At 41.4% G+C, this 27,385-nt stretch overlaps 1 protein-coding gene and 1 long non-coding RNA gene across 2 annotated transcripts in view; one reads left to right on the top strand and one right to left on the bottom strand.

Annotated features, from left to right (window-relative positions):
- LOC133392901 (uncharacterized) overlaps nt 1–27,385 on the top strand; it is a 590,816-nt gene that overhangs the window by 1,476 nt on the left and 561,955 nt on the right. The gene's annotated exons all lie outside the window — the stretch shown is intronic.
- LOC133393665 (uncharacterized) lies at nt 16,337–24,844 on the bottom strand. Its single transcript, XR_009766317.1, has 6 exons — nt 24,537–24,844; nt 24,263–24,362; nt 24,051–24,140; nt 23,897–23,965; nt 17,704–17,754; nt 16,337–17,616 (listed from the first exon to the last, which is right to left on the bottom strand). It is a non-coding gene; the product is annotated as an uncharacterized LOC133393665 (long non-coding RNA).

Here is a 27,385-nt window from a genome sequence, read left to right on the forward strand (position 1 = left end):
ATACCTCGAAAACAGTGTATAATATCAATGAAACTTAGTTCCGAAGTTGTTTTTGTATGAATAGCAAGGATAGCTGCCATAATAATGATTTCTTTCGTAATTTGATCGTTAAAATGTATGAATTTGGTTAAATAAAATATTGACTAAAGTACTGAATAACACCTGTCGTCAACCCACACCCGGAAGATAAAGCTTGATTTGAGGTTGATTTTTTCACTCAGCCAGATAAGCGAATTTTGGCCTTTGTTTGGTACATTACTTACAGAAAACTCATTTCTGTTGCTTATTTTAATGACAATAGTACGACATGTCAAAAATATCATCGAAAAAATCTAAAACGAACTGTTTTTATTGATTTTATAACTATAACCACTATAGGAACATGCCTGTTTTGTGTACCTATAATGGCACTATGGTAAAAAACACATAAAAATGCATAAATATGGTCAAAAGACCAATAATTTTAGTAAAACAATAACATTTCACAACAATCATGTTGAAAATCTAGTAATTGCGTGGGTATGTGATCATTTAGAACGTTAACAGAAAAATGAGTTTGGTTATGAAATCCTAAAGGCCGGGCTACATTGACCGTACTCCGTAGTGTAATTTTGATTTTCACTAGCGCATCTGGCGAAAGCTGGTGGAAGCTTTTTTTGGTCGTCGAGGGAATGGTCATGCCGGATCTCAAATTCAAGTTGTTTTTTCATCGTTTTTTGATGCGAAAATGGCTGAAATACTTGCACAACATATTAATCTATCAATTACATAGCTTTTCCAGACCAATTTAAGTAAAAAACATGGAAAAATAACATATTTTCTGAAGCGGCTACAAATTGTTTGGCAAAATGCTTCAGTCAGCCGCCGCCAGATGCGCTAGTGAAAATCGAAATTACGCTATGGAGTACGATCAATGTAGCCCGGCCTTAAGAATTTTGGAAAAATGTTGACACATTTCATAAAATAATGGATTTTTCGGTCACGAAGTAACGGAATGGTCCCATTTATCTTTTAAATTCTTTGAAATGTTCTTTAGCATTTTACACACTGACGAAAATAACTTAATTACTTTTAATTTACCGTATGGACCGCATTTTAGTGCAATACCACCACTATTGGTACTACCACCACTATAGGTACATTTACCCTAGCACAATTTTGTGCGCGCACTATTTTGTACGTGAACTATTTTGTGCGCAAGCAATTTTGTGATTTAGCACAATTTTGTGATAGAGCACAATGTTGTGATAGAGCACAATTTTGTGTAAGAGCACAGTTTTGAGCAATAACACAATTTTGTGTGCTGCTTTGCGCAACTGTAGTAAGTGTGTTACAACATAAAATGTGCGGTTCTATATTCTCGTGCTACGTCGGTTGGGTTCTGCGGACAGTTTTTGTGATACCCTTTTGTTTAGGAATGTGCCCCAGCCGCAAAATCGGGTTTTAGCCGCGATTTTCGACCAAGCGAAAATAAAAATTATGCCATTTGTATGGGGCGAACATACACACACGAATTATGGTTGTTGATTATGGGTGGGAAGATTATGGTTATGACTTCTGTTTCACTCTCGCTCACAGGCGATGATGTTCCGTCGCATTCTCACAATACTATCGGCTCAAAGCTTTGGTTGTTGCTGCTCTTTCTCGCACGTGTGGGAGTTTTCTCCTTGTTTTTCCTGTGGGTGGTATTGGCTACGAACGATCATCATCCTCACGATTCGGTTGATTCCAAGGGTAAAATTTTAGTAGCAAGCAGGTGATCAAAGTATCTTGAGTTATTGTTGCGTTGAGCAACAGTCAAAATGAACTCGATGACTTCCCAGATAATTTTACAAGTATATTTATTGCCGAAAGCTTAACTAACGGTGATAACAAGTAAAAAAACTTCTGTCTCGTCGTACGGTTAGAATAGAAAAGAGCCGCCGCACTCTGTTTCTTTCCGTACATCCTTTCCGTACGCCTTATCCTTTCCGTTCGCATTATCCGTGTGTTATCAAGTATCTGTTTATCTTTTACACCGGGCAGTCATCAATACGCGTTCCCACTGCGCAAAGCGAAGAAATCATGGAGTTCTGAGAATTTTATTATGCCCTTCTTTTCTCTCCAACGGCAAATTTGTCGAGTCCCTGGCTCCGCCTCATACCCCTCGCCTGAGCGCGCTGTTGAAGGTTTTAGCGCGTGGCCACGGAGCTGAAAAAAAGTTGAAAATTTTTCAACTTTGTCAAAATTAAGCGAAAGGCCACGGGAGTGACAAAATGCTGACAAATTTTTCAAAATGTGAGCTTTTGTCACTTTTTAGAGCTTTTGTCAAAATTTTGTGACCTGGAGCAGCCAGGAAAAAAAGTTGACAAAAGTTGACAAAATTTGACGTTCGTGAAAAAGCGTAAACAAACAGCTATTTGGCGCAGTTGTGACCCATTGTTATGATAATAATGCTAAAATGCATGATTCTAATTTATTTATGTACCTAGTTAGTGTTTTTTAAACAAAATATCGATGATATTCAGATGTTGGAGCTTTTTGTCGCTCTTGTGTATGTTTTTAGTGCGGCCACGCATACACAAGATTTTGACAAAGTTGAAAAATTTTTCAACATTTTTTCATTTCCGTGGCCACGCGCTAATTGCTTGTCAACTGCAAAAAAGAGCTTTTCTCGTGACCGCACCAAAAACATACACAAGAGCGACAAAAAGCTCCAACATCTGAATATCATCGATATTTTGTTTCAGAAGCACGGAATAAGTACATAAATCAATTAGAATCATGCATTTTAGCATTATTATCATAGCAATGGGTCACAACTGCGCCAAATAGCTGTTTGTTTACGCTTTTTCACGAACGTCAAATTTTGTCAACTTTTGTCAACTTTTTTTCCTGGCTGCTCCAGGTCACAAAATTTTGACAAAAGCTCAAAAAAGTGACAAAAGCTCACATTTTGAAAAATTTGTCAGCATTTTGTCACTCCCGTGGCCTTTCGCTTTTTGGAAGTGTTGGTGCGTCAGACGGCCAATCGCTGTCAGCCATCGTCCGTGCTCTTTCCCTCCCTAGCGCTATCTCATTCTCGCGTGTTGTCAATGCTCGCGAGCTGTTGTGGCGCCTAAAAATGCCGTTAACAAACATTGCGGCGATGAAGTTGCATTTTCACAAATCAAACAAAAAAAGCGCAATAAGTTCAATTGCTGCAATGTAAAAATGACTAAGGAATCGCTAGCTTACGCTGGTTTGCTATGAAACGCGGTGAATCCTAATTCGCATTAACACGTTCATCCCGCCGCTGATTTTCATCAACTTTCCTTTCCACCAGCATTTAGAACGTAGGCTGGAAAGTTCACTGGTAGTTCCTTGGGCCTGCCATCGATCTGAACGTGTTAAGCATTAAACATAACTTTGTTACACTAAGCTTTTGCTTTCGTATGTTGTATATTACACAGATATGCTGTGGCGTCTGCGCAAAGGTATGAGCGTGCGTGTGTGTGCACAACTGTCGCCAAATGTGTTTTTTCCGGAATGTTATGATCCATCGGTCAAAGAAAGGAAGGTGTTCATGAAAGGCGGAAAGACGAGTTGAGGCCCCTGTCAATGGTAACTGATGACCGGGAGCAGGAGGTACTGGCACACAGCTGTTGGAAGATTGAACGGTATACTTAAATTGCCGGCGGATGGGGGGAAGGAGGGGTGGCCATGGGACCCCTACGATCATCCCAAGTGACATTTGCTCGAAACTGTTTTCCCATATCTGCTCGATTAGTACTCGATACGCTTGAAATTGTGGATTTGTGTATGATTAAGTGTGTTGAAAGCGCCAAGATTTGGTGTGTTTGTAAATTAGACGTTCCTCTATCGATGGACGATGCTATCAAGCTCATTTTTCACTAATAGCACTGGGTTTTTGATGAAAAACAAAAGCTAATTTGTGTGACGTTATTCTATAAAAATGGATATTATTTAAGTATAAAATGGTAACATGACCAACTGTAACGATAGAAAACATCGTTTCCGAGCAAATCTAGAAGAAAGTAACGAAAAAGCCGCATCACAGTTGATTTTAAAGGACTTTTTCTGAATTCCCTTAAACTGGTGCAGTTTAAGGGAAGTTTAAGGCTCCAGTTTAAGGGAAGTTGCTCTAATTCCCGATTATTCGTGCTCGAAAATGTCAATTGGGATCTTTCCGGGAGCCTTTGTCGCTAATACTTGTAGACATACGGCATATCACAGACTAGAGATCTTGGGTGACCGCCTAGTCCGCCTACCGTTAGATCCACCGCTGGTTCATGACGGCGTTTTTTTTATGGTGGAGGTGCATCCTTCCCCCTGCCTGCTGCGTATGCACCAGGCAGGAGACAGTGTGGCAGTATGCAAGTTGCACACTGGATAGGAGCGGGCCCGTGGCACCGCCATCATTCCGCACATCTGTATGCCCGTCGTGGGTTTTAACCGCGTATGAACCGTCCGCCGTAGCAAGAGGTGACTATCCGGCTACGTGGTAGTCAAGTCCTGAAAAGGCCGGCATGATCGCGTTGGCTAGTACACCAATAATAATAATTATAAAAATAAGAAGAACTTAGCATAGCAGTCCACACTCGGGGAAGGTTTTTGTTTTGAATTTGGAGCTGCCGGGTCTACTGCTGTGGCGCGACAAATGCACGGAATGCACTCGACCAAAACATGAACCTACCGATCCGAACCCATTCCAAGGCATTGCCGGTCAATCGGCGACATGATAACTACTCCAAACCAACAAGCCACCAGATTCTGGACGGACAGGTGCAGCACCATACGCGCACCGTAATAAACAAATCCAGAATCCTCTTTTGTAGGGATTCAATTCAAAATGTTGTTTCCACTTGCCTTCGCTAGCTGAATTAGAAATAAATGTACAATATACACGCACGTTTGCTTAGATCGTGTGTCTTTTTGATACCCCCAACAGCAGAGCCGATCGCAAAGATGTCAATACCAATGGTTGTGTTGTCTCTCAGGTAGCGAGATCGAAAATGCATGGACTTTGTAGCCGCAGCGGATGAAAATGTACACATCAGAATCAAATAGTTTTGGGGTTTTCAAACGCACGCACATACACAAACACACAAACACGCGCGCGCAAACTCACACACAAACACGCGCGCGCAAACTCGCACACACACACACACACACACACACACACACACACACACGCGCTCGCGCGCACACATGTATGAACGCGCGCACGCCAGCACGCACGCACGCACACACACACACACGTACGCGCGCCCGCGAGCATGAAAGCGCGCACGCCAGCACGCACCCACGAAAGCGCGCTCGCGAGCACGCACCCCCGAAGTCGCGCAAGCACGCACTCCCCCCCCCCCACTAGACCACCCCCCCCTCCACGCATGATCGATTACGGCTACCTTATCGGTAGAACGGTTGGTTCAGCTTTCTTGTAGCATCCTCATCCCTAGCGCCGGGCGGGGTGGGGAATCGCGACATGATAGAGTGAACGGTCACTTTCCCCGCGCTGTGTGTGTGCGTGTGTGTGACGAGACCCGAAAACGCGAGACAGATTTCGGCACACTAAAAAAATATTTTATTGCCACTATACATTGCTACATGATGCTTAGAAGGTCGTTGAAGCATCAAACATGTTCAAATTAAAAAATATTAGATTAGTGTTAGACGTTCTCCTACGCTTGTTTTAAATAGGCTTCTTCACCCTCAACTGGCAGGGGCATCGAATGGTCTCATCAGCAGCGGCACGAAATAAAATAAACCATCAATACACCGATAACACTTTGAATCCCAATCCAGCTTCTCCCACAGCGTCTCAAGGTCACACACAAATTAATAAATGCTAACATCCACCAATAACAATACACAACCGCAATGCACATATGAGTTTCAACGCATACACCACAACAACCAATCAGCTGGCGGCGGAAGGCACGGGCAGAAGCGCAAGTAAGGCAGGGCAGGGTGAGGGAGGGAGAAGAAGCGGACGAAAAAATGGGCGCCAATATTTTTAAATTTTTTGACCGTTTTTTTTTGCTCCGCCGCCATAAATAGTTCGTCCATTTCGCCAGCAGATGGCGCTAAACTTGCTCGACCCAGCGCAGGAATCGCTGAAGTCCAGCGCTGGGAACGGGCCAAAATCTGCGCTGGCCAGCGCAGATTTTGGTACATTTTCTGCGCTGGAAACTGCTCGAATTTGCGCAGCGGGAATTATTATTATAACATCGAACAGTTGCCAGACTCGTCGCAACAGTTATATTAACGAGTGCAAATTTAAAAGTATCCATTGTTACCATGGCGACAAAGAGATGGCGCAGTACAGGCGGTTTGTACTACAACCGCAACAAAAGGATGCGTGCGTTTGATGCCGAATGGGAAAACGTGCTGCGTAAGGAAAACGCTCGTCCTTCGACATCGGCCCACATTCCATCGTTTGGTATGCCTTACAGTTGGCTATAAATTTTTTATGTAAATTAATTTTATATTCATGTTTACTCCAGATGCATCGCTAACTGCGGATAAAACTTTGCCAGAAAGCGTGCCACAGGAATCGCAAGAAAGTGATGAAAGCATTCCTGTGGATGCCCATGAGGCTGATGAAGAAAGTGATGATGGTGCAGATAGTTTCAACGAAGATGATCCCTTCAGCGACATAAACGACGACAGTGACTGGAGTGACGACGAAGGCCTCAATATCAGGAATGTCCAGTTTCAGGAAAAGCTTAGGCATTGGGCACTTTCGTCTAATATTTCGCATTATGCCGTGGGTTCGCTTCTCTCTTTGCTTAAAGAGGAAACTAATTTCAAACTGCCGAAGGATCCAAGGACTTTATTAAAAACACCGACTGCTACGTCTATCGACATCAAAAACATCGCAGGAGGTCAATTTTGGTACAACGGCGTAGCGAATTGTCTCAAATCATACTTCACTTAGGCAAATGTATAGTGTCTATTTTGCAAATTAATGTCTAACCAGTAGTATAATTCTTTTTTAGCACCATGCAACCTGGCCCTTCTACACTTCGGTTGGATTTCTCGATGGACGGATTGCCCATACACAACAGCGGGCCTACACAATTATGGCCAATTCTAATGCGCGTGAAAATAGAGCAACAACAAACACAGGTGCCTGGGGTAGATCCCCAGGCACCTGTGTTTGTTGTTGCTCTATTTTGTGGGAAAACCAAACCGGCGAGTGCGGAGGACTATCTTCGGCAGCAGGTTGCAGAACTGAACCGATTGCAGTCAGCGGGCGTGACGCTGGGTGGGAAGAAGGTAACCATACGTGTACGTGCCATCGTCGCCGACACTCCCGCACGTGCTTTCATCAAAGGTAAATTATGACGGTAGTAAATGATCATTTCTTTCTTTAAATGATGTATTTCTAATTGCAGGCGCAATTGCTCATACCGGCTACGATTCCTGCCTTAAGTGCACAGAGCACACTGTGTATGACCGTAGCACGCATCGGATGCACTTCTCGGGAGTAGATGCACCGAAGAGAACCGCCAAAAATTTCAAGGCAGGAAGGTATAACAGCCATAGCAAAAACTCCACCATACTCATTGCCCTGACATATTTTGATATAATCGATGATATACCCACTACCGATCGACTTCATCTAATCGATCTAGGAGTGATGCGATTTTTGATGAGATCGTGGAAAAAAGGCACTTTTGGGAAAAATTACAAGTGGACGCTGGATGATATAAGCTTTATATCAAGCATAATGGAAACGGTAAAGCTGCCTTCGGAAGTGCCACGAATCTTCAATTTTGGAAAGGTGCCGAATTTAAGAATTTCTTGCACTACCCCAGCAGCGTATGAACATTTCAAATTGTTCTTCTGCGCCGTGACCATTTTTTCATCCCCAGCTCATAAACAGCACTATGAGTTGGCACATGAAATGCTGCTCAAATTTGTACGGAGCTATGCAACGCTCTACGGCGATTGTTTCGTTACAAGTAATGTGCACAATCTTAAACATATTTATGAAGATGTATGTAGATTTGGTTCGTTGGATGAGTATTCCACATACATTTATGAAAGTGCACTATACCTTATAAAGCATATGATACGTACAGGCAACAACATCATGCCACAAGTTATTAATCGCATCAAAGAGCTTGCTAGAATGGTTAACGAGCTCAACTCGGTTTCTCAACAGGATTCCCACCAGTGTCCTGTTATATTAAACAAGGCAAGTGGAGTAACCCTACCAGTTAGGAGCAATTTTATGCTCAGAAAGGGAGACCGCGATGGATGGTTCATGTTAAAAAACAACCTCATCATGAAGTTTGCCGGTGCAGTTCAGACCTCTGATGGAATATTGTGTGTGGAAGCGATAACAAGACCTTTGTATAGCGTGGATTTGAAATTATATTTATTTTAATTGGTTCAAAATTATTCACACTTTTTTAAAATTTGGGTCTTCACACTTTGATTAATAAATCGCTTCTGTTGCGCATGCCCTTATTTGGTCAATATTTCTCGCGCGCTCTGCCGATTCCCGATCCTCGACCGTTGACCTAGCACACGAACCCTGACCGCTTAGAACGATTGTTCTCTCTCTCTCTCGCCCGATCATCTATCCTGCTCGCGTTTTATAGCAGTGGTGATCGATTGCGCTCAGATCGATTAACGCACCTCTGTTTATCCCAACCTTTGTACTGTTTATATTTTGGCGTGTCAACATTCCCCCCCACGTGAATCCATGCGGTTTGGATTCACCAGTTGATAAAGACGCGACAATCAACCTACTGTGTTTTGCCGTTCCCACTATCAGCCTTTGCATCATCAAATTCTTCCTCTTTATCAACTTCTGCATCGATCCTCGCTAGTTTTACGACCGGGCGTTTTAACATTTTCCCGTGCGCTGTTCTCACCATCGCCTGCCTGACTCTACCGTCACATCCAGGATATACTTTTTCTACAACAGCTCGTGGCCATTCCTTTCGAGCTCCTTCCGTCACGAAGACCAACGCGCCCACTTTCAACTGTTCGCCTTCTTTTTGCCACTTGGCTCGCCCATGAAGAGTCGGAACGTATTCTTTGAGCCATCTGTCCCAAAAGTGGCTGGTGAGTTCTGTAGCTCGGCAATAGCTGTTCCTTAGAGCTTCCGCCGGGTGTGGTACAATGGTTACCATCTCCTTTCTTTCTACCGACGATCCTAAAAGGAAATGGTTTGGTGTTAATGCTTCCGAGTCGGAGAACGTTTGTGGCATGTATGTGAGGGGGCGCAAATTAATCAGGCTCTCTGAGTCTGCAAGAACTGTGAGTAGAATTTCGTCATTTAATTTTCCCCTATCGTCAAACGCATTCAATGCTTCTTTGACACTCCTCACCATTCGCTCCCATACTCCGCCCATGTGTGGTGCTGATGGTGGATTGAATCGCCACGTAGTGTGTGCGTCGGTAAAGGTGTCGGCTAGGGAGTACTTATTGTCTGCTATTTGTTTTTGCAGCTCGTTGTTAGCGCCGACGAAATTCGTGCTGTTATTGGAAAATATTTCGGTAGGAGGACCCCTTCGACTCACAAACCGACGAATTGCCATGATGCACGCTACTGTAGACAAGCTATGTGCGACTTCTAAATGCAATGCTCGTGTAACGAGGCAAGTAAACACAGCTACGTATCGTTTTTGTCGCCGTCTTGCATTGACCACCTCTATTGGCCCCAGGTAGTCGATGCCTACTGCACTAAACGGACGAATGTGGGAGGTAAGTCTCGCTTCTGGGAGTGGTGCCATTCTAGGTATGCTCGGCTGACATTTTCTTATTTTGCAGCGTTGACAGTTTTTCATTGTCCTGGAGACACACGAACGCAGATGTTGTATGTAGTACCGCTGCCTAATCTCATTCACAACCGTTTCGCTATTGGCATGCCCGAACCTGCGGTGATAATCGTTAATGATCAGTTCCGTCACGGCGTGATTTTTCGGGAGTATGATCGGATAACCTGCGTTGAGATCTATCTGCTTTGCTTTGCATATTCGGCTATTCACGCGTAGAACTCCGTGTGCGTCTTTAAAAGGCGTGAGCGAGAACAGGGGGTTGTTTTTCTCCAGTTCGGTTGCGGCATCCTGTTTTAGGTCTGGCTGGCTGATCTCTAGCTTTTGCATTTCCGCATGATATGCGTCTTCTTGAGTAAGCTTCCATATCACTATCTCAGCCTTCTCAAACTCTTCGGAGCTCAGGGGTAAGTTTTCGTACGAAACAGATTTTAGAATATGAGCTTGCTGTTTTTTAGTGGCCTTTAACGTTAACACCGGAAGACCTACACGTTTTCGTCTACAATTTGATATAAACCGGTACAGAATCGCTACTGTCCGCACAAACACGCTCCATTTAGAAAATCGTTCAGGTTTTAGGCTAAAACTCTCTATTTCTGTGTGCATCATTACATGTCCGCGACGCTCTTCCATTGTGTTATCGATAGGTTTGCTTTTCTGGTTTGTGCAAGAACGATGGCCCAAGTAACCACATTCCGTTTGGCTGAATGTCTGTTTCTTTGCACCATTTAGTTAAGCAGTCTGCCGGATTTTCTTTCGTGGGAACATGCCTCCAGTTGTGCAGTTCGGTTAGCGTCAGTATTTCGCCAACTCGGCAAGCTACAAATTGTTTAAACTCCCGCGTGGGAGAACGGATCCAGGACAAGACAACTTCAGAGTCTGTATGTATGAATTTGTGACGAATGTGTAACTCCAAATTTTCGCTCACTGCTTGCATTAGTCTTGCCCCTAGCAATGCTGCCTCGAGCTCCATGCGCGGTATAGACAAATGTTTTAATGGTGCTACGCGACTTCTCGCCATCACCAAACAGCAATTAATCTCGCTAGCCGTTGCCATGCGGAGGTAGGCTGCACATCCATACCCAAGTTCACTCGCATCGGTGAACACATGAAGTTGAATTCTATTGTAGTCAACCACCGATGTTTTCGAGAAGTACCATCGAGGAATTTCTAGCCTTTCGATACCCGGTAGTAGGTTAACCCATCGTTGCCATTTAAGATGTTCTGAGTCGCTCAACTCAGCATCCCAGTCCAGTCCGGACCACCATAAGTCTTGCATTAGGATTCGGCCATGGATCAGTGCTGGGGCTAGAAGGCCTAGAGGATCGAATAAGCTCATCACAATGCGCAGTACAATTCGCTTTGTTGGCCTCTTTTCTCCTACCGCATAAGGTTTCAGAGCATCTTGCCAATTTGCAGCAAATCTTATTACGTCGGTTGACGTGTACCAGGTGAGACCTAGAACTCTCGGAAATTGTTCTTTTTGTTCCAGTTCTATCGCCTTGTGTTGGATTCTGTTAGCTTTTTCCAAACCTACAAAGGCTGTTGACTCGTTACTCATCCAATTGCGCATATTAAAATCGGCTTTGCTATGTATAAAGTGGACTTGTCGTGCTCTTGTATTTGCTTCTTCTACGGTGTCGCAGCTATCAAAGTAATCATCCATGTAGGTTTTCTGCTTGATTGCAGCAGCAGCTTCTGGGTACGTCTCTTTGTATTGGTCAGCATTCACGTGCATAACGTACTGAGCAGAACACGGTGAGCAAGTTGCGCCAAACGTAGCGACATCCATGATGTATGTTTTGGGACTTTCGCTCGGATCGAATCGAAAAAGAAATCGTTGAGAGTGTGTGTCGGGCTTTCTTATCCGTATTTGATGGAACATCTTTTCAATATCACCTCCAAAGGCGACACGTCTCTGTCTGAATTTGCACAGCACTCCAGGAAGCTGAACTAGTAAGTCTGGGCCTTTCAGCAGCTTTGAATTCAGAGATACCCCGTTTACTTTAGCAGCTGCATCCCACACTAGTCTTTTCTTCTCCGGTTTGCGAGGGTGGCCAACGACGTTTATTGGTAAGTACCATGCACGACCAGGAGGGGCTTCAAGCACCTCCTCGTTAGATGCTTCATGCGCAAATCCCTTCTCCACGTACATTCTTATCTGATTATGGACTTCTTCTTTTAGGGGTAAATCTTTTTTCAGCTTGCGTTCTAATGCCAATAGACGTTTCTTAGCCATAGGAAGGCTATCTGGGAAACATACCTCATCTTCTGCCCACAATAAGCCGGTAGTGAAACGCTCAGCATGCCGTTCGGTTGTAGTCTGTAGAAGATTATTGGCACGGTTTACTTCTACTGATTCTGGAACATTGACACTGAAGGAAGAAATGCCCGTACCTTCGAGAGTGAAATACTGGCGTAGCATTTCATGAGTCGTCTGATCAGCGTTTACATTGCTGCTTTCGGCTGAACTATCTTCCGCAACTGCTGCGATGTTATGCGCGATGTTCACTTCAAGTAGCCCTTGTCGGTCCATGCTGTTCGGATGTTGCACAGTTTCAACTACACTCGATATTCTTTCGTGACGGTGGACCGGGAATGGCGTTGCTGCTGTCGATCCGTCGATGCAGTTTATACCATAAATCGACCAGCCTAGTAGACTTCGCACAGCAATTGGTTGACCTTCCTCGCCCGATCGCACTTCCAGTGGCTTCATCAGCGACACGTCTTGCAGCCCAATCAGCAGTTGAGGTACTGCGTTACGATACTGTATCGCCGGAAGTTCCTGGAAGTAATTCAAATTCAATATCAGTGAAGTGTCAATTGACTGAGTCGGTAAACTTAGCTGATTTATGGTGTGAGCGGCCGCTATAGAGTAGCGTCGCTCACCGCCCCTGGCCGATATCTCCAGCTGCACACGTTGCGATGATTCCTCTCTCCTGCAGTAATTTCCAGTCCAGCACAGCTCTAGAGGATCACGAGCACCTTCAAGTCCTAACTGTTGGGCTAGCGACGTTTCCACCAGTGTCAGAGAAGATCCTTCATCCAAGAAAGCATACGTGTCGATACTGCGTTGGCCATGATAAACAGTCACCGGAACTATTCGAAATAGCGTCGTCGTCGATTTCTCTACGTGAGCATAACACTGCGCATTTGACGTGGAAGCGGATGGTTCTTGATGGAGCAGTGTATGATGCCGAATACCGCATCCCACCACTCTACAGACGAACGTAGATTTGCATGGTCTCGTTCCATGACTGCCCAGGCAATTCGCGCAAAGTTGCAACCTACTGACTGTAGCATGACGATCTGTAACCGTCATGGCTCTGAAGACTCCACATTGACGGACGCGATGCATTGGATCTTCACATACATAGCACTTCACACTCGTTCGCGATGGTGTAGCTTGCGCATGATGAGAATTTTGGCCGTTCGTGTTTACTCTACTTGCGGATTCAACCGCATTGGACACGTGCAGGAAGGAATGACCTCGAATGTTACTTGGTGGCGCACGAAGAGCTTCTACATTAGCAGGCACTGTTAATTCACAACAGTCTTCAGTCAGCTCTTCCATGAAAGCGCAGAATTCCTTTAGCGTTGGTTTAACGAAGTTCCGTTTGAATCGCACCCACTCCAAGGCTCTGTTGGCCGGCAGTTTTCTTACCAGTTCTTCCAGCAGTTCCGGATTAGAGAAATGATCTTCCATTTCGTTGGCCGTCAAATGATCGCATAACTTTTGGACTGCTATACCAAAAGATATCAATTGGTCCAAGCGCTCTGGTTTCGGGTTCTCGATTTGCCGTGCCTACTCGATCAATTCTTTTACTAAAAGTCCTGGTCGTCCATACAACTGCTTCAGCAACTTCATGACCTGGGGAGCTGCATCTGGAGAGGTGAACTTGGATTCCACCACTTCTCTTGCTGGTCCGGTAAACACTTCTTCAAGCCGGATGATGTTTTCGACCGAAGTAAAACCACACGCCTCGGTTGACCGATTGTAATAGCTATAGAACACAGGCCACTGTTTTATCGAACCGGAAAACGCTGGTAGCTTTCTACCCCACAATCGCCTCGCACTCTCACGTTCTTCCGCGGTACTTGTGCAGGGGTTAGGAAGTACTTTTCGCTCACAGTCACTGGTTAACCAATCAACGACTTGTGATGTTTCACTAACGCTGCGACCACTTCTCTTGCTAACACTGCCATCCTCTATCTGTTGCTTCATCGCTTCGTAATCCGAATTCAATTTCGCGATTCTTTTACTCATTTCAGTTTGAAGCGCTTCGACTTCCAACCTTCGCTATTTAGCTAAACGTTCTAGCTTCAGTGTCGTTGCCACAGAGCTTTTACTTCTGCGAGAAACGTGCGATGCACTATCCTTTTGGTTGGGGTTTATTTTGCATCGAGAGCTAGAACCTTCGATCAGACTGGGCGCCATTCTGTTCTTTTCCACATGCTCCGTATTTGTCGGCGCAGTACCCGTTTCGCTCCTAACGCTTCGCTGAGCCATAACTATGTCCGGAGTCTAAGGACACTTTTGATGAGGCTAACTCTTGGTCCGCTGGTTTCTGCTGCAAAGGTACTTCTACGGGTTTCTCTAAACGGGTTTTGGATGTATCGCCATCCTGAGATTGAGCCTTCCTACGAGTAGCCCTACTAGGTTTGCCACTCATCTCGTGGCCTTTCACCTTGGCTGCCTCGTCCTTTTCGCCGCTTTCACACCGTTCACACACCCACTTCACGTACTTCACCTCCTTGGAAACACCAGCGCAATCGAAGTGCCACCATTTAGAGCACGCGTCACATAGCACCATACCCGATACCGCGTTTTCGCGTTCACAACCGACACAGTCGAATTTTGGCTTCGGCATTTTTCTGCGTTGAACACTTTCACGAACTTTTAATTTGGTTGATATTAAAAGAAAAACTTTTAAATTGTAAAAAAGCTTGTGTAAGCGATAACAAGACCTTTGTATAGCGTGGATTTGAAATTATATTTATTTTAATTGGTTCAAAATTATTCACACTTTTTTACAATTTGGGTCTTCACACTTTGATTAATAAATCGCTTCTGTTGCGCATGCCCTTATTTGGTCAATATTTCTCGCGCGCTCTGCCGATTCCCGATCCTCGACCGTTGACCTAGCACACGAACCCTGACCGCTTAGAACGATTGTTCTCTCTCTCTCTCGCCCGATCATCTATCCTGCTCGCGTTTTATAGCAGTGGTGATCGATTGCGCTCCGATCGATTAACGCACCTCTGTTTATCCCAACCTTTGTACTGTTTATATTTTGGCGTGTTAACACTGTGCATGGTCAATATTTTGTAAAGCAACATTCCTTTTTCATGGAACCGTGCGACTCAGCACTGTTGCATATATTTTGCACCAAAATGAATGACCTAACTCATACATGCCACGAGGTTTCCTTGGACGATATTAAATGTAAGCTAGTGACAATTGATGTAGATGAAGGAGAAAGCAAAGTGGTCATACCACTCCTTCACACTTTGGTCAATTAGTTATAGTTTAGAGCAGCTGTGTCAAACTCATTTCATCAGAGGGCCGCAAGTACAGATTTTCAGTGATTCGCGGGCCGCAAAGTTGAGAATAAAAAACTTACCTCAATATTGAAATAAAATACTGTAAAATCATTATTGTTGATGATGATGAGTCCCACCTCTTTCCCCAACATAGGTTTGAGAAGGACGGAAGTATTTTTACGATAATATTACTCTGATAGGTACATTAAAATATTTTGTACCAGCAAGTGGTGGCATCGGAAAACTCTCAGAGGAACTGTCCGAGTCATACACACACCCAAGATGACCAACATAGTTTCATAAAAAAAAAGGTATTCCCTAGCATCCTTTACACAGCCCGCCAACAACCAATAAATGGATCTGGCGCACCACTTATCAGGACACAACTGCGACATGCATATGGCCAGTTCCACTAGTGCCAACCGATGGCCCCAGGGTCTATGGCACCAATGGCAGGCTCCAGGGCACTACCTTCCGAAGCAGGAGAATCTAATGTATCCCTTACGCACCTCGCCAAGAACCAACTAATGGATCCGGCGCACTACTTATTAGAACACAACTGCAACATGCATATGACCAGTTCCACTAGTGCCAATGATTGGCTCTAGGGCACTACCTTCCGAAGCAGGTGAACCTAATGTATTGTATGTGGAATTTCCCACTAACAATCATCAATGAGTGAATCCTGTTATGACCTCCCAGACCGTGTGCAAACCGTAAATTCCCCCAAATAGATCCCGAATATCCACTTGTACGCGCGCGTGTCTCAAACCTATGTTGAATCTTTCTTATATTTTTTCTAATTTTAATTATAGTATATAAAGAAAAAACTTATCTGCATCATAAAGATCGTGATGACAACTGCAGTTACACATTTAATAATGACATGGGACATCTACACATATATCCTCATTGTTAAACAAATTGAATTTTGGGCCGTCCTGGTGGTACAGTCGTCAACTTGCACGACTTAACAACATGCCCGTCATAGGTTCAAGCCCCGAATGGACCGTGCTCTCATACGTAGGACTGACTATCCTGATATGGTAACAATAAGTCACTGAAAGCCAAGCTCACTTCACTAGTGGGTACAGGCAGGCCTTGACCGACAACAATTGTTGTGCTAATGAAGAAGATGAAGAAGAAACAAATTGACTTTTTGTACTCCTTGCTTCAAATCTGGAATCGTTTCTTATTTAAAAATGTGTGATGTTAGTTTTCATTGTGCTCTTTTAAAAAAAATGTTTAATATACTTTTAAAGTCACATGCTATTTATTTTATCTTTATTATTGAAATTATTGAAATTAATTATTATTGAAATAGGATATTTTTCATTTGTCGCCTTCTCACACGGCAGTTTTGTTAGAAAATATCGCTCAACCCTACTTTTTCACTGAGGTAGGGGAAATCTATAAATCTAAATCGTGTTTAAACATTAGTTTTTGCTAATTTCCAAGTCCCAAATGTTCTGGTGGTATATTCATTTCTTATAACAAGAACCCGTTATTTATGAATAATTTTGTTAAATTACTATAATTTTATCCGACGCAAATAGTAAGAACAGATGTTTGATTTGCAGTGCTTACAGCACTTCTCAAAATATTCTCGCGGGCCGCATTCATTATCCACGTGGGTCGCATGCGGCCCGCGGGCCGCCAGTTTGACATACCTGGTTTAGAGTAAAGGCTACTGTACTACTACTACTACTACTTCTGCTATTACAGATATGAACTTTGAACTGCATTATTTTTTAAATGTTTTTTCTTGATTTTTATTTAAGTAAAATATTCGATTCTGGTATGTGTATAGTTTGTGAAAATAAAATATAATAATAATTTCTCTACACGGTCTTATTGTTTTTTTAATAAAGAATAATGGGTTAACATTAAACGAGAAAATATAAACATGGCTTCTTAATAAAAACTTCATTCCTGTAACATCCTTGTAACATATCTATTTCGGTGTTAGAGAGAAACAAACAAAGAGCGAACGAACTATTTCTAATAATTCATTTCTTCAATTCAGTTTGAAAATATATCTTCATCACGAATGGGTTTCATGGCAGTTTGCGCCTATTTTGGCAGCTCGTCTTCCTGAAACCCTGCAGATTTGTGCGATTTTTTGCGTGTTTTAGCTTGTTTTGAAAAAAATCTCCTACCTTTACATCTGTACATTTGCATAAATCGGTAGTACCAACTGCTTTAAAGATGTCCGCATTGGTTACCGACTCGGTTGTGGGTGGTGCATCATGTGGTGACCACGGTGTGGTCTCAATGCAGACTGCAGTGGTATCTGAATAGAGATCGTTTGTTTACAACCAAAACATGCAAAACTTTGGAAAGTTCGATATTAATCCTTTGATATTAATTTTTTACTCACCTATCACTTCCTGTTTCAGTGGAGGTCGGTTTGCTGGTGGTGCAGGGGCATCTGTAAAAATATCGTTTGCTTGCATCCAATTTTTGCACGAACGTATCTATATATATATATATATATATATATGTATATATATGTATATATGTATATATATATGTATATATATATATATATATATATATATATATATATATATATATATATATATATATATATATATATATATATATATATATATATATATATATATATATATATATATAATTATAGGATCAAACCCACAATCCTAAACAACACGGATAAACCGCCTTCTGCGCATTTATCCTATAATGATAAAGTAGAAGACCGCCAGCGACCTGCAGTAAGAGGATCGTCCTCTTTTATTTCCGGACCTTTGTGACGAATAAACGTAACGAATTCTAATCCACGACTTATAATTGGCGCAGCCGTGCGGAGTTAAACTGTGTGCTAGTAAATGGTGTTAGGTTATAAACAGTGGCAGTAGCTGATTAAAAAAGGCTACGTTCTGAATCCGCTTGCAGCTTCCACGACAAGTAGGTTTATCCGTTGTGTGATTCGAGGTTCCCCCGCCTATCGCCTTAGCACCCGCTCCCGTAAACGACGAATCTCCGTAAGTAACGGAAGAGAACGTTTTTGCAATAACGTCTCATCTACTATTGTTTTATTCTCATTTCAATTAAAAAAAAAAGAGAAGCATTATAAGTGGAAAAGTAATTTTGTTGCGGTTTTTTGCTTTAATGTGGCAAATTCGAGCCAACGACTCAAGCACTGAAAGTGATTCTTTCCCTTCCCTCGAATCAAACCACGAGTTAGCCTATATTCCTACCGCTAATACAAGAGAACTGACCCTCAGTGACCTATCAATACAAGGCGACGGTATGGACCAAATTGCCGAGCAGCTATCACGTATAGCAAACGAAATCACGGCACTAACACAAAGGCAGATCTCGCTTGAGACAGCGTTCTCGACGATACACGTGGAGGGGCAACAAAGCGATAGAACACACGATCAGGTGCATGTGAATACGAACACTCCTAGCCAACGGAGCGATTTTTTCTTAATTCCGGATTTAATAAAAGAGCTACCATCATTTGATGGTAATAAAAAACAACTATTGGCTTGGATTTCCAAAGTTGAAACCACTCTGAATATTTTTAGACCTATGGTATCTGTCGATATATTTAAAATGTACGAAATTGTCGTAAGTGGAAAATTAATAGGAAAGGCAAATGATGTCGTCTGCCAAGAGGGTAACCCTCATAAATTCGATGAGATTAAAGCAATATTAATAAATGCTTTCGGCGACCGCCAAGAAATTTCCACTTACAAATGCCAATTATGGCAGTGGAAATTGACTAAAAATATGACAATACACAAGTATTATCATGGTCACAAAGAAATAGTCGAAAAAATAAAAAATATTGCTAAACAAAATCCATTATACAGCAACAATTGGGAAGCAATAAGTCATTTTATAGAAGAGGATTCGTTGGCCGCATTTATGGCAGGCCTGCAAGACGATTATTTTGGCTATGTTCATGCTACTCGACCTAAAGACGTAAATGACGCCTACACATTTTTATGTAAGCTTAAAAATAAACGTGATTATGATGCAAATGTGCAGACAGGTTCTAAAACATTTTTCAATGATAAAAAAGATAACCGACCATTAAATTTACAACACAATTCGCGTTATCCACATGCAAATCGTACACACACTAACACGGTAAACAACCATTACACTCCTATGGAAACGAACACAACTCGCTCAAAGCTAACCCTTAATAGATCAACAAATAATCATGAAATTTTGGAAAACAATAATGAACAAAACAGTGATGAAAATTTTTGCTTTGCTTCAGAACCGAAATTTCCGGAATAGCCCTGAACAAGCATAACTTTCTTCCTTATATTAAAATATTAGATAAATATCATCAAAGAACATTAAATATTCTTATTGATTCTGGCGCGAATAAAAATCTATTGCGACCAGGAATATTAAAAGGATCAAAAGAATGTCATCATACATCCGTAAAGAACATGTATGGTAACTTTACAGTTTCCTCAAAAGGCGAAACATTTTTCCTGGGACCAAAGTTGCCCCCTATCGAACTTTACGAAAAAAAGTTTCACGATTTTTTCGATGGTTTAATTGGTACGGAAACATTATCAACCCTCGAATCTATTCTTAACTATAAAAACGAAACTATAACTTTACTGAATCAAACAATAGAATTTCATAAACACCCTATAGAACCATTATCAAAAGAATTCTTCATGTTGAACTGTTTACCTCACATAGAAGAAAATAAACTAGAAGATCAAATAAAAACAGACCATCTTAATGAATTTGAAAAAATAAAATTGATCCAAACAATTAAAAAATACACACAAATTATTCCCAAAGAAAACGAAAAGCTGTCTGCTGCAATTAAAATAAAACATCATATTTAAACTACAACAGATAAACCTATCTACACAAAGTCATATAGATATCCACACGCTCATAAAAATATAGTTAAAACGCAAATTCAGGAAATGCTCACCAGTGGGGTTATTAAACACTCGAATTCTCCTTGGAACGCACCTATTTGGGTCGTCCCAAAAAAGAGCGACGCTACAGGAGCAGAAAATTTTCGCGTGGTTATTGACTATAGGAAACTTAACGACGTTACAATTGACGACAAGTATCCGATTCCCCAAATCGACGATTTTTTCGACAATCTGGGACGGTCAGAATATTTTTCTACCCTCGACCTAAAGAGTGGTTTTCACCAAATAGAACTGGAACCTTCTTCACAAGAAAAAACAGCTTTTAGCACAGAATGTGGCCATTACGAATTTTTGCGAATGCCATTTGGCCTTAAGAACGCTCCATCGACTTTCCAAAGGGCAATGAACAACATTCTAGGAGAACTCATAGGCGAAAAATGCTATGTGTATCTAGACGATGTGATAGTATTCGGAAGAAATTTGGAAATCCATCTTTCAAATCTCAACCTAGTATTAGAAAAGCTACAGAAAGCAAATCTAAAAGTCCAAATAAAAAAATGCGAGTTTTTGAAGAAAAATTGTGAATTTCTCGGCCACATCGTTACAAAAGATGGCATTAAGCCCAACCCAGATAAAATTAAAGAAATAATCAATTGGCAACTGCCATCAAACGAAAAAGAGATTAAACAATATTTGGGTCTTTTAGGATACTACAGAAAGTTCATAAAAGATTTTGCTAAAATAACTAGGCCAATGACCAAATATTTAAAAAAAGACCAGGTACTCAATTTAATGGATCCCGAATACATCGAAGCTTTCGAAAAGACAAAGAAAATGCTAATAATGGATCCCATTTTGGCATACCCAGATTTTTCTAAATCATTTATATTGACCACCGATGCCTCTAACTACGCATTAGGCGCAGTCCTTTCCCAGCTATTCGACTGTAAAGACCACCCAATTGCGTTCGCTTCTAGAACCCTAAACCACGCTGAGGTAAACTATTCTACAACAGAGAAAGAGGCCTTAGCCATCATTTGGGCGGTCGAAAAATTCAAGCCTTATCTTTTTGGTCATAAATTTACCTTAGTAACAGACCACAAACCTCTAATTTTTATTAAAAATTCTTCTAAAAATTCAAAAATCATTCGGTGGAGATTAGAATTAGAAAATTATGATTATGATGTGACCTATAAGGAAGGTAAAGCAAACGTAGTCGCCGATGCCCTTAGTAGGAAACTAGAAATGAACAACAATGAGACCAACTCAGATAATTTATTGCAAACAACACATTCAGATACGAACACACGCCATTCCGCAGAGACTTCAGAAGACTTCTTTGTACACTTTACCGAAAGACCAGTGAATTCTTATAGAAACCAAATATTCTTCAAACTAGCGGAACAAGAACAAATTTACGAAGAATCTCCTTTTCCCAGACACCATAGAACAACCATTTGTAAAAATTCATTTAATTCCGAGGAGATTGAATCGTATCTGATGAAATTCCACGATGGAAAACAAAGCGCAATATACGCCCCTGAAAGCCTGTTACAACTAATCCAAGAAGCATGTAGGACGTATTCTACAGATGTACTTTCTCATTTGGTAATAGCTCCGAATCTTGTCGAGGACGTCGTGTTAGACGACGATAAATACGAAATCGTACAGCAAGCTCATAATCGTGCGCATAGAGGCATCCAAGAGATCGAGCAGCAACTGAAAAGATCGTATTATTTTCCTAAAATGGTTCAGCATATACGAGAATATGTTAATTCCTGTAAAATATGTGCCCAACACAAATACGAACGCCGGCCATATAATATAAAAATTTCGCCAAGACCAATAACAAAAGCTCCGTTAGAAAGAATCCACATGGATATTTTTGGCATAGACAAGAACTATTTCTTATCGTTTGTGTGTGCATTCTCTAAACCAGGGGCCTCCAAACTTTTCAGCTCGCGGGCCGCAATGCTTAAAAAATAACTATGTTGAGGGCCATTTGACGCTACCTTTAACTGATGAGTGATCGTTTAAATCTCGTTTTTATAAAAAAAATACTAGCTATACTTGTACAGCTTCGTGTTACTAAAGCTTGATTTTTGTCTAAGAAAAGTAAAAACTACAATTTTATTTGAAAAAGTCAAAATAACGTAACATTTATTTTAACTCTGGCAAAGTCATCGTGGGCCGCATTATAAGCTCTTGAGGGCCGCATGCGGCCCGCGGGCCGTAGTTTGGAGACCCCTGCTCTAAACATTTGCAGCTCATCAAGATTGAATCAAGAAATACGATAGACATACAATCTGGCCTTACACGTTATATCTCTACCTTCGGAACCCCACGAAAGATAGTATGCGACCACGAATGTTCATTCAGAAGCATTCAGCTACGAGGATTCTTAGACAGTCTTCAAATCGAATTAGAATTTGCCTCTAGCTCGGAATCCAACGGCCAGGTAGAGAAAACGCACAGTACAATTATCGAAATTTTCAACTCAAATAAGCAAAAATTTACATCACTCAATACAGCCGATATCATTCAGCTTACTGTATCTTTGTACAACAATAGTGTACATTCGGCAACAAATTTCACACCTAACGAAATTGTGTTTAATCAAACCAACACAATAGACCCTAGGATAATTATGACTCACTCAAAAGAGATATTTGATAAGGTAATATGCAATCTAGAAAAAGCAAAAAAGAAAATGGAAAAGAATAACGAACAGAAAGAAGAACCTCCTACAATAAAGGAAGGAAATGGCGTTTTGATTAAAAAAGGAGTTAGAAAAAAGTTAGACCCACGATTTCAAATGACAACCTGTCTACAAAATAATATTAAAACTATAAAAATCGGCAGAAACGTTAAACGAAATAAGAGTAAACTAAAGAGAATAAGAAAAAACTGCAATCAATCAAATTAAAGCCATTATGGTTGTTTCTCAATATTTTTCTCCTATTCCTCTTTTTGGTAATGAAACGAATAATGGGCTAATTGGCAGAGATAGTAAATAGATCACTGTAAATTAAGTTGGTCACACATCGGTCTTTAGTTTTAAGAATAGGTTATGTTACGATTTTTTGTTAGTAGCTAGGATCTAGGTGCCCAAAATGTATAACCACTAAGTAACGGAAACACCAATGCAATTGCTACTCTCTACCAAGAGAGTCCTTCATTCTACGGACGAATACAATTACGGACGAGGACGTCCTTTTTCTTCCCCCGGAGGAATTATAGGATCAAACCCACAATCCTAAACAACACGGATAAACCGCCTTCTGCGCATTTATCCTATAATGATAAAGTAGAAGACCGCCAGCGACCTGCAGTAAGAGGATCGTCCTCTTTTATTTCCGGACCTTTGTGACGAATAAACGTAACGAATTCTAATCCACGACTTATAATTATATATATATATATATATATATATATATATATATATATATATATATTCGTTTAATTACACTCACTAAATAAAAAAGTTTTCTTCTCTGTATGCACATCGATCTACTTACATTGCAATCAATCAGCCAAATGCTGCAACGCGAGGGAGGAAGGAAACACACAACACACACCAATCGTCTCGTATATATATATATATATATATATATATATATATATATATATATATATATATATATATATATATATATATTTTTTTTTTTTTTTTTAAATCACCTATTACGTACTGCTTCAGCGGAGGCCGGCTTGCTAACGGCGTGGTCTCAATGCACACTGCTGGGGTATCTGTAATAGATATCGTTTGTTTACAACCAATAAATTATTCCAATTCCCATAGTTCGATTTCGTTTGATATTATTTTTTTACTCACCTATTACATGCCGCTTCAGCGGAGGCCGGCCTGCTGGTAGTCCGGACAATCTGTTTAAGAAGCTTGACAGCGATCCATTTAAGATGCGCACTGAGCGGGATAGGTAGTGCGGGGGTGGGAGCGCGGTTGCAATGAAATAGCGCGTTTGCAATATTTGTTTAATGTTATTATCGCACATGCGCATGTTTCGCATTTCCTTAACTTGAACTTACCATTAACGGGTGGATTTTCTTTTTACGCTGTGCGCGCATTCATACCATGCGTTGTGTGTGCATTCATCGTTGGTGCATTCGTCCGATTCATGTTAACGCACTGCAAGGAAAATAAAAACTTCGCTAACCATGCACACAATCAGTCCCCCGAATAGCTCTAATGGTAAATCGATTGACTCTACCACACCATACACTTGAGCCTCGATCGAATCCGTTTAATTACACTCACTAAATAAAAAAGTTTTCTTCTCTGTATGCACATCGATCTACTTACATTGCAATCAATCAGCCAAATGCTGCAACGCGAGGGAGGAAGGAAACACACAACACACACCAATCGTCTCGTATCGCACAAGTAAGTTGATCACACTGACGCTGACTGATGGGTGAGAAGCGGGGTGAATGTGTGTAGGCTTAGAAGGGCAGGAGGGTGTGGGAGAGATATTCGATGTCACGCTACCAAAAAGAATCTGATCGGTAGAATGAATAAAGGAGATAGCAAATGTGCTATCACTGCGCGCAATGGCTTAGAAGAAAAAAACTATAGCAATAAGACAGACAGACAGAATAGCAGACAGACAAAAAGGTAATAATCATCGGTAATGCGGATGAAGAAGACAGCAGGCAGCAGGCAGCAGACAACGACAAGTGTTATCAATACATACACCCACCCACTCACGCCCCGCCAAAAGCAACACACCAAGACAGATGTCGTGATCGTAACACAGTAATGAGCTTTTTTTTTGTCCATGTCGCACGTGCTATAAATTTCATGTGCTTTTTATGGCCCGCACCGTAGACAAGAACCAAAAGCGCAAGGAAATCCACCATAATTTTGATTTTTTTTGCTATAAAACCCGTCTAAAAAAATTCGCTTGGTCGAGTAACCTCTTAAACCGGACGTGGTGTGGACGTCGGGTGGACGTCCACCCGACGTCCACACGACGTCCGAAATCTTCAATTTTGCGGCTAGGGTGTGTTACGGTTACCCATGGTCCGTGTAATTGAAATATTTCAACTGCGTTTCACGTAATTGCGTTTTTTATCGGACTGTGCGTATATTTGACAGTTTCTGTTTTGTATGTATTGGTGCGATTAGGATAGCGGGAAAAGATCGATCAAATTGATACAAGAACCGACACACCAAGAGCAACGGCTTTGCGTAGCACACAAAAGTTTCGCGTTATATTTCATACAGCAGTTTTAAGTAAAAAACATAAAAATTAACACAACGTAGGGGTTTGCGCGATCACCTTTTTTTTTAATTGAGCACAATTGTTGGACTACGTACAAAAAATGTGCTGCACATAAACAATATACTACGCACAGTTTTGTTGTAATACGTTATTGTTTTCTTCTGCTGTGTAGAATTGTTAAAATATAATGAATTTGAATATAAAATACAACATTTTATTCACTTTGGCTAAATGAAATCACCTCTATCAAAACGAACACATTAAAGATCATGTTACTGCTGTTATTGTAAGTCGGACTTGCCGGCCTTCGAGACTTAATTCATTATCACGCAACCGGATAGTCAGTCCTTGCTACGGGAAGACGGTTGTACGCTTGAATCTATGACGGGCATGTTGTTGAGTCGTTCGAGTTGACGATTGTACCACGGGGTCACCCCTCTTACAAGTTTTTTTATTATATAATATCATTACAGGTTTTACCTGGCTTCGGCAATCTGACATCGTAAAGACGTTATCGGTCAACGTAAATACTTATTCGGGCGACGTAATTTCTGAATTAAGCTCTGTCATTTCTATTCGGGCCTTGTGAAGTATGAATCGGGCGTAATATATAATCAACGGGACCTACTTTTGAAGGTGTCAATTCGGTGGCTCCGATGTGTTTCATCCATAAAGTTGTTTTAAACTACGTAGTTTTTGTTGAATTTAGTATATTTTATTTTAAAATGTTAACTTAAGTTAATCACCAAAATCATTAAATTATTTAAATAATTTAAAATCATTTCGCGTTGTACACGCATTGTTGGAAAACGTTTGCTTCTCGTGTAAAAAAAGTGAGAGAATTGAATTCTTTAGGCTACTTCAACGCAGTGCCCAAAAATTGGTGTTTTTTATTCTCTCTCATAATCGTTTGTACACTTGTTCGCTTTTTGTCGTTAAGGGCCGATTCTAAGAGTTTTCTCCCTTTTTATATGTTTTGAATCGGATCAAAACATCGCCTAGTCTGACAGATGTTGGAACCTTACAAATGTTCCAACACGCATGAAATTTTAAACAAAGTAATTTCATCATTTTTATTTGACAATTCACTTCAAAATAGTCAATATTCTTACAAATTAGTCAAACACCACGCAAAAAAAGATTTGTTTTTCATCTAAAAAATAAGAAAATCCAGGGAAGGCCGCTTTCATTCTTTACTATGCCCTATTCATTCTTCACAAGGCTCGAATAGAAATAAAGGGTTTACGTCGCCCGAATACGAATTTACGGCGACCTCTAACACCTTTACGATGCCGGATTAACTAGTTAAACCCTGTATTAAGTCCATGACACTTGAAATGATTTTTACTTAGGGACGCTCCAGTAGTTCACTCGAACGACTTAATAAAATGCCTACCATGGGTTCCAGCTTCAAATGAACCGTTACTCCGTAGGAAGGACTGAATCTCCAGCTGCATGGTACTGTATGTGTTGTCTAGGTAGCGCAGGTGTAGCCGCGACTCAATGCTGTCACGTAACTGACAGCATGTGATGTCAAAAAGGGCCGGGAAGAACTTCGGCAGCGATCGGGTGATCGATCGCTGCGACTCGGTATCATGCTGCGGACTAGGACGGTCGTTGTTTTATAAATGTTGTAAATAGAGTATAAGTTTTATAAAGAGCCCGAGTGTACCGATTTATTTAAGTGTGTCAAATGGACGTCCCGTTCCGAAACACAACAGTATGCGAGCATGCAAACGTGAGGTCCAAACCAGCCAAAGTCACACAAATTCATGAAAAAGTCTGCGACCTTGCGTTCCGACATCCACCCGACGTTTACAGACCCGATCCGAATAGTTGTGTTAGATAAATATGTATGCGTATCAGGTAGCTGAAGTTGTACTGCTAAACTACCGTCCCAAGTAGCAGAGCCGAAGTTGTTCAGAGA

Source organism: Anopheles gambiae, chromosome 3, assembly GCF_943734735.2.
Source record: "Anopheles gambiae chromosome 3, idAnoGambNW_F1_1, whole genome shotgun sequence".
Lineage (NCBI taxonomy): Eukaryota > Metazoa > Arthropoda > Insecta > Diptera > Culicidae > Anopheles > Anopheles gambiae.